The following is a 9,203-nucleotide window of genomic DNA, read 5'->3' on the forward strand; positions in this document are numbered from 1 at the left end:
AGTTGCACAAAGGGTAAAGTCTAGTATTCTGAACTTGGCCTATGAGGTCCTAGGTAATATTTATTCTTGTCTTCTTTCACTCACCCTTGCTTACCTTTCCCATCTTTCTGTCCCTCAAACTTGTCAGATACTTTCCCAACATATAGCAGTATCTGTCTGGAAAGCTCTTTTTCTTATTCTTCAGCTGGCAGATTATATCTCATCCTTCTTCCTCATTAAATGGCACCCACTACCAGACTAGGTTACATTTTTCTTTTAAAAATGCCTAAAGGCAATATTAAAAGAGTTCAAAAGACTGAATGAAAAGGTGTTTCACAAATGGTAGGAGTCCGTCCCGCAGACCCTGACCCAACGACGGAAGAGTAACGTACACTGACAACAGATACTATGCTTGTCATTCCGGCTGAGCATCCAGGCCACTCACAGACTCCAAGCAGAGTGTTGTAAACAGTAGCAGCCCTGGCCTGGACTCGCTGGCCCTGCCTGCATTTATTCAGCACACATTAAATGACAAAAGTCATGTTAATTACCCGTGCTATAGCTCAAAGAGGATTAGGCTGCCTTCAGCCATAACTCTATCCCGAGGCTTTTGCAAAACCCTTCTGGCCTTCCAAGGAAGTTTGTGTTTATTTTGCAATTTTTCCCACCATCCTGACTGAATCCCTACAACAAATGACAAAATACCAACAGCTATAAACATGAAAATGTTCAACACCATTAATAACTACAAACGCAAATACAAATTGGAATAATGAAATACTTCCCACTGACAGATTGGTAAAGTTTACACACAATATTGGCAAAAGTGTGCATAGACATAAATTAGGATGGCAACTTGACTGTATCTGCTACATTTAAAAAAAATATTAAGTGGTCATTTGCTCTGAGTCAACAATGATAGAGTTTGCAAAGTACTAGGAGTTTGGTGCAGCTCAAAGGAGGAGAAACTGTTGAAAGTGAAAGCGTTAACTACTTGTACCAAAGATTGAAAAGAGGAAGGTGGACCATAAGAGATGGGCAATGTGATTTTAAAACAGTGAGTTATGTGCGGAGGGAAGGATAAAAAGGGAAACCACAGTTACTTGGGAGGCTGAGGCAAGAGGATCACTTGAGTCCAGGAGTTTGGGGCCAACATGGGCAATGCAGCGAGATCTCATCTCTAAAAAGGGAAACCAAAGAGGACAGAGTTCTTGATGCTTACTTAATGGCATCTGAATGAGCTGATAAGCAACAGTATGGAAGAAGTAAAGGACTGTTTTATACAATCCTATAGATTCCACATGTATTAAAAAGCTTTTTTTGCTATAATTTGAAATTATAGGAAAGGTGCAAGAGAACAAAAAACATTCATATTCTCACTTTCCAATTTTTAAAATATTTCACCACATTTGCTTTATTATTTATCACCTATGTTTGTATAGATGTATATATACACATATAAAACACATAATTCATTTGTTCTGAACCATTTTGGATTAGGCTTCATGCATCATGCTTTTTTATCTTCTTATACTCTGTGTTTTTCTTAAGTACAAAAACATTGTCCTCATGACTATAATCTAGTTATAAAATTCAGGAAACATAATACTAATACAATACTTTAATCTATAATCCATATTCCAATTTTGTCAATGTCCCAATAATGTCCTGTATAGCATTTTTCCCTCCAGTACAGGATCTAGTCTAGGATCATATATTTCATTTAATTGTCATGACTTTGTATTCTTCTTTATTCAGAAACAGTTTTCTAGACTTTAAAAAAATATTTCATGATGTTGCCATTTTTGAAGAATACTGGTCAGTTTAGAAAATGTTTTTCAGGCCAGATGCAGTGGCTCACACCTGTAATCACAGCACTTTGGGAGGCCAAAGTGGACAGATTGCTTGACCCAGGAATTCAAGACCAGCCTGGGCAACATGGTGAAAACCCCCGTCTCTACAAAAAATACAAAAATTAGCCAGGCATGGTGGTGCACATCTGTAGTCCCAGCTACTTGGGAGGCTGAGATGGGAGGATCGCTTGAGCCCAGGAGACAGAGGTTGTAGTGAGCTGTGATTGCACCACTGCACTTCAGCCTGGGCAACAAAGCAAGACTTTGTGTCAAAAAAAAAAAAAAAGAAAGAAAGAAAGAAAGAAAGAAAGAAAGAAAGAAAGAAAGAAAGAAAGAAAGAAAGAAAGAAAATGTTTTTCAGTTTTGGTTTGCCTGGTGATTCCTAGTAATTAGATTTTAGTTATGCAGCCCTGGTCACACACTCTGTAAGTGATATTGTATCCTTCTTAAAGTATTTGGAGGCATACAAAGTCTATCCCTCATGGGTGATGTCAGTTTTCATCCTGCTGTCAAGCACTGTGAAAGGTCTGAGATTTTACCCTACTTGCAAGCTAACAAACCTAACCTGCCACATTTCACTGATGCTGGTGAAAGATGCTGGTCTGACTTCTTGAGTCAGACACAAACGATATTATTTTTCATGATGCTGCTAGGAGTATGAGAAGCAGCATATTTACATCTATTCTCGATGTCCCCAAGTTCCACAGGGATAATACAAATAGGTTCTGATGAGTATCCACATATGCAGTGGGTTGCACTACAGGAGAAAGACCTTGAGCTTAGGGAACTCAAATGTTTTATAATGAACGATAAACATTATTTTGTTTTCCTATGGAGGGAGAAGCTGTCTATCTTCTAAAGCTGTTTGCAATGAAAACATTCTTAAAAAGGGAATCCAGAACAAAATGCATCATGTTTCTGCTCATGAGATTTGCAGAAATAGCGGGGATCCATGGAAAATTTTCTGCCAACACCAGGTCAAGATGTTGCATGTTTTCTCCACTGTATGGTAATTATTTACCCTTATCATACTTACCATCCCTCTAGATTAGGCATCTATTGATGACCTTCGCCCAAAGTCCTTTTTTTTTTTTTTAAGACGGAGTCTGGCTCCATCGCCCAGGCTGGAGTGCGGTGGCCGGATCTCAGCTCACGGCAAGCTCCGCCTTCCGGGTTTACACCATTCTCCTGCCTCAGCCTCCCTAGTAGCTGGGACTATAGGCGCCCGCCACCTCGCCCAGCTAGTTTTTTGTAATTTTTTGTAGAGACGGGGTTTCACCATGTTAGCCAGGATGGTCTCGATCTCCTGACCTCGTGATCCACCCGTCTCGGCCTCCCAAAGTGCTGGGATTACAGGCTTGAGCCACCGTGCCCGGCCCCAAAGTCCTTTTTACAGTGATAGTTGCTATATTGTTTTAGTCTTACTATTGTACTCCGGATGGATTCTGTACTTTTGTTGTAATCATTTGGTGGATGTTGTATTCTTTCTTATCTGGGAAGCAGTAACACTGCTTTTGAGGAGAGAAAGTAATATTCCAAAATAAAAAAGTAATGAATTAAGCCATTCCTAAGGGACTGAGAAAATCAAATAATCATGGGGAATAAGACTTGCATATGTCATTTTTAATTATAAAGGTCTTAAACTCAGAATTTAAAAATTGTTCAATAAAATTTTAATTTTTTAATCTTAAATCTGTATTGATTTCCAATTGGTTTCATTTCTTTTGAAGATGAATGCCTGTAACTAAAACTACCACCCCATTTAGAAAGCAATTATTATTCTTTGTTTTTCTTTCTCTCTTACTTCTTTCTACGCTGAGCTTTTAATAACGTTTAACTTACATGCATTGCTTAAAGAACTCCAGGAACGGGCCTTGAAAAACTAAGCATGAAATCAAGGTTGTGGAATGTTTCACCCCAGGAGGAACGTATTTCATCTGTGTGTAGTTCATCTATATTCTTGTTGCAATCAAGCAGACACTAGCTAGACCACTTGTTGGCCCACTGCTCAAGACAGTCATCAAGACCAGACATACTACCCTGCACGTAGTCAACTCCTGTGCATAGTCCATATCCCTGCTTCCCATAAAAACTCTCGAGCTAGCCTGAGAACTTGAGATGATCTTTGTGACATGAGTCCACCATCTCCTCTGGTTGTCAGCTCCTGAATAAATCTGCTTTTCCTCCCACCAACTCTTATCTCTCCAGTTTGGCTTTTGAGCTGTGAGCGGGTAAACCTGAGTTTTGTTACATGCCTATGTTTAATGTTTTAAGTTATTATCAGCAGGGATTATTAATGCTATTACATAGTTTTGCTTAATATATGGAATCCCACAGAATGTACTTAATATGCTAATGAAAAATAAAATGCCAATGGTGTCTTTGTTATCAGTGAGAAATTAATCAGGAAAAAATTTGAAAAGAGACATAATTGTTACGGTCAAGTATTTAAAATGCAACTATATAATATTATTTTATAGCTTAGATAATGAAAGTGATTTGTCCTTCCTCTACTAATAATTTTCAAAATATTTGTTTTGTTTTTATTGCCATTATTATGGAGTTATTTTGAATATGTGAATAATACCTGTTGAGAATACTGATCTACAAAATGTTATAGAAGAATAAAGGGGAGGAGTACACACTACCCAATATTATGACATACTAGAGAGCTACAATAATCAAATCAGTGTGGTATTGTTGGAGAGATAAACACTTACTTCAATGGAACCAAACAGAGAGCTCAGTAAAAGACCCACACAAATACGCCCAGTTGATTTTTTTTTTATTTTTATTTTTAGATGGAGTCTTGCTCTGTCTCCCAGGCTGGAGTGCAGTGGCACAATCCTGGCTCACTGCAACTTCTGTCTCCCTGGTTCAAGTGATTCTCCCGCCTCAGCCTCCTGAGTGGCTGGGACTACAGGTGAGCACCACCACACCTGGCTAATTTTTTGTATTTTTAGTAGAGATGGGGTTTCACTGTGTTAGCCAGGATGGTCTCGATCTCCTGACCTTGTGATCTGCCTGCCTTGGCCTCCCAAAGTGCTGGGATTACAGGAATGAGCCACCACATCCAGCCCCAATTGATTTTTTTTTAAAGATACAATAGCAATTTAATGAAAGAAGATTGGTTTTTTCAATAAACGATGCTGCAGCAATTGGACATCCACAGGCAAAAAATGAACATGGAACAAACCTCACACATTATACATATGTTAACTCAAAATGAATCATGGCCTTAGATGTAAAACAAAAAACCATAACACCGTTAGGGAAAAAAACATATGATACAGGGTGAGGTAGAGTTCGTAGACCTGACACCAAAAGCACAATTCATAGCCGGGAAAATGGACAAATGGCATTTCATCAAAAAAATTTTTTTTTTCTCTGTGAACGACTGCTAAGAGGAAGAGAAGACAAGCTACAACCTAGGAGAAAATATTTGCAAATCACATATCTGACAAGGGAATTGTATCTAAAATATATGACAAACTCTCAAAATTCAACAGTAGAAAACCAAATAATTAGGAAAACAGCAAAAGAATAAACAGATTTCCCTCGAAAGGTTATTCAAATGGCAAATAAGCAAACAAAAATATATTCAATATAAGTAACCATTAGGGAAATTCAATCAAAAACAACAATGAGATATCACTGTATACCAATCAAAATGGCTAAAATAGTGACATCACTAAATGCTGATGAGGATGCAGAGAAAGTAGAGTGGATTGTTTATACATTGCTGGTGGGAATACAAAATGGTGCAACCACTCTGGAAAAAGTTTGGTAGTTTCTTTTTAAAAATAAACATCTGGCTGGGTGTGGTGGTTCAAGCCTGTAATCACAGCACTTTGGGATGGTTTGAGGTCAGGGGTTCAAGACCAGCCTAACCAACATGGTGAAATCCTATCTCTACTAAAAATGCAAAAAATTAGCCAGGCATGGTGGCAGGGGCCTGTAGTCCCAGCTGCTCCAGAGGCTGAGGCACAAGAATCACTGGAACCAAGGAAGTGGAGGTTGCAGTGAGCCGAGATTGGGCCACTGCACTCCAGCCTGGGCAATGGAACAAATAAACAATTAAAAAATTTAAAAAATAAAAAAATCAAAATGAAAAAACATACAAGTAGCATATGACATGGCCATTGCATTCTTGGCATTACTGGGGCAATGAAAATTTACGTTCACACAGAAACCTGCATTTGAATGTTTATAGCTGTTTCATTCATAATAACAACAACAACAACAAAAACTGGAAACAACCCAGATGTCCTTCAATGTATGAATGATAAAACAAACGAATGGGTGAATGGTTAAACATTTTTTGGTTTTTTTGATAGCAGTCATCAAATGGGTATGAGTGGGTATCTCATTGTAATTTGGACTTGATTTGCATTTCCCAAATGATTAGTAATATTGAGCACCTTTCTTTTTTCTTTTCTTTCTTTTTTTTGAGACCGAGTCTTACTCTGTCACCAGGCTGGAGTGCATTGGGATGATCAAAGCTCACTATGGCCTCAAACTCCTGGGCTTAAAAATCTTCATGCCTCAGCCGTCCAAGTAGCTGGGACTACACAATGCCTGGCTAATATTTTTATTTTTTGTTTTTGGAGATGAGTTCTCACTATGTTGCCCAGGCTGGTCTTGAATTCCTGGTCTCAAATGATCCACCTGCCTTGGCCTCCCAAAGTGCTAGGATTATAGGTGTAAGACACTGCAATCAGCCCTCATTTTCTTGGTCATTTTTATATCTTCTTGGGAGAAACATCTATTCAATACCTTTGCCTGTTTTTTGAATCTGGTTGTTTGGTTTCTTTTGTTGAGTTCTCTATATATTCTTTTAGGAGTTCTCTATGTATTCAGGATAGCAATCTTTTATCACGTAAATAATTTGCAAGTATTTTCTCCTGTTCTGTGGGTTGCCTTTTTACTCCGTTGATAATGTCTTTTCATGCATACATTTCTAAAATTTTCATGAAGTCCAATTTATCTATTTTTTTCTTTTGTTGTCTGTACCTCTGGTGTTAAACCCAGCATGTGGCTATCCAACTTCCCAGGTTCATTTGTTGAGGAGCCTGTTCTTTCACCCACTGAATTGTCTTGGCCCCTTTGTCAAAAATCACTGGACTATAGATGCGAGAGTTCGCTTCTGGCTCTGTATTCTATTTTACTGGTCTATATTTTAGTTCAGTATGATGTTTACTATGGGTTTTTCCATATATCGTTTTTATTGCATTGAGATAGTTTCCTTCTATTCTTAGTTTATTGAGTTTTTTTTTTCATCATGAAAGTGTTCTGAGTTTTGTCAAATGCTTTCTGCATCAGTCAAGATAATCATGTGGTAATTTTCCTTTGTTCTGTTGATGTAGTGTATTACATTAATCATGTTGTGTATATTGAACCATCCTTATAAGCTGGGAATACATCCCATTTAAAATGGTGCTTAATTCTTTAATATGCTACTGGATTTGTTTTGCTAGTATTTTGTTGAGAAGTTTTTCATCAGTGACCATAAGGAATATTGGTGTATAGTTTTATTTTCTTTTAGTGTCTTTGTCTGACTTTGGTATTAGGATGATTCTGGCCTCATAGAATGAGTTAGGAATTCCTTCTTCTCTGCAATTTTTTGGGAAAACTTTGAGAAGGAATTGGTATTAGTGCTTCGTAAAATGTTTGGTCACCAGTGAAGTCACCAAGCCCAGGGCTTTGTTGTTGTTGGAAGATTTTTGATTAATGGTTCAATCTTCTTACTAGTTGTAGGTCTATTCAGATTTCCTATTTCTTCATGGTTTAATCTAGGAAGGTCTTATGTTTCTAGGAAAGTGTTCGTTTTATGTAGGTTATTCAATTTATTCATGTGCAATTGTTCACAGTATATTCTTATGTTTTTTATTTTTGTAGAATTAGTAGATCTGTTCACAGTTTATCTTTTTTTTTTTTTTTTGAGACGGAGTCTCACTCTGTCACCCAGGCTGGAGTGCAGTGGCACGATCTTGGCTCACTGCAAGCTCCGCCTTCCAGGTTCATGCCATTCTCCTGCCTCAGCCTCCTGAGTAGCTTGGGACTACAGACGCACGTCTGGCTAATTTTTTTGTATTTTTAGTAGAGACGGGATTCCACCATGTTAGCCAGGGTGGTCTCGATCTCCTGACCTCGTGATCCGCCTGCCTCGGCCTCCCAAAGTGCTGGGATTACAGGCATGAGCCACCGTGACCGGCCAGATCTGTCCACACTTTCATTTCTGATTTTAGTAGTTTTAGTCTTCTGTATTTTATTTTAGTCCATCTAGCTGAAGGTTTTTCAGTTTTGTTAATCTTTTCAAAAAACCAACTTTATGTTCATTGTTTTTCTCTATTATTTTTGTATTTATTTCATTTATCTCTAATCTTCATATTATTTCCTCCCTCTGCTAGGTTTAGGTTTGTTCTTTTTTTCTAATTCCTTGAGTTGTAAAAGATAGATTGTTTATTTGAGATCATTCTTCTTTTTAATACAAGAATTTATAGCTATTAATTTTTCCTTTAGTACTGTTTTCACCGTGTCCCATAAGTTTTGGTATGTTCTGTTCTTGTTTCATTTGTCTGTAAGTATTTTCTAATTTCCATTGTTATTTCTTCTTTGATCTATTGGTTATTTAAAAGTGTGTTGTAGCCAGGCACAGTGGCTCATGCCTGTAATCCCAGCACTTTGGGAGGGTGAGTTGGGCGGATCATGAGGTCAGGAATTCAGACCAGCCTGGCCGACATAGTGAAACCCTGTCTTTACTAAAAATACAAAAATTAGTTGGGCGTGGTGGCAGGTGCCTGTAGTCCCAGCTACTCGGGAGGCTGAGGCAGGAGAATTGCTTAAACCCAGGAGGCAGAGGTTGCAGTGAGCCGAGATCATGCCACTGCACTCCAGCCTGGGCAACAGAGCAAGACTCCATCTTGAAAAAAAAAAAAGTATGTTGTTTAATTTCCAGAAATTTGTGATTTTTTTTGTTGTTGCTGTTTTCCTTCTGCCACTGATTTCTAGCTTCATTCTGTTGGTGTCATTCTGTTGGCAGTTTGCTTCTTCATGGCCAACATAAGAATTTCTCTTTTTGGTCAGCTGAAATGGAGTCTTACATGAGGCTCACAAGACTGACTTTCCCCACATCTTCACTAAATAATGTAACCTAATCAAAGCAGCAACTACTGCCCACATCATACACAACCTCGGCCCATACTCAAAGGGAATAGGTTGTACAGGGCAAGTACACCAGAGGGTTGGAATCTTGAGGGCCTTCTTAGAATTCTGCATACAGCAAACATTAAATAAATACCACAAGATATTTATAAAAATGTACATGTAAGATATAACAAAGACATTGTAACAAACACCTGAGTACCCACT

The sequence above is a fragment of the Papio anubis genome, chromosome 9 (assembly GCF_008728515.1).
Source record: "Papio anubis isolate 15944 chromosome 9, Panubis1.0, whole genome shotgun sequence".
NCBI lineage: Eukaryota > Metazoa > Chordata > Mammalia > Primates > Cercopithecidae > Papio > Papio anubis.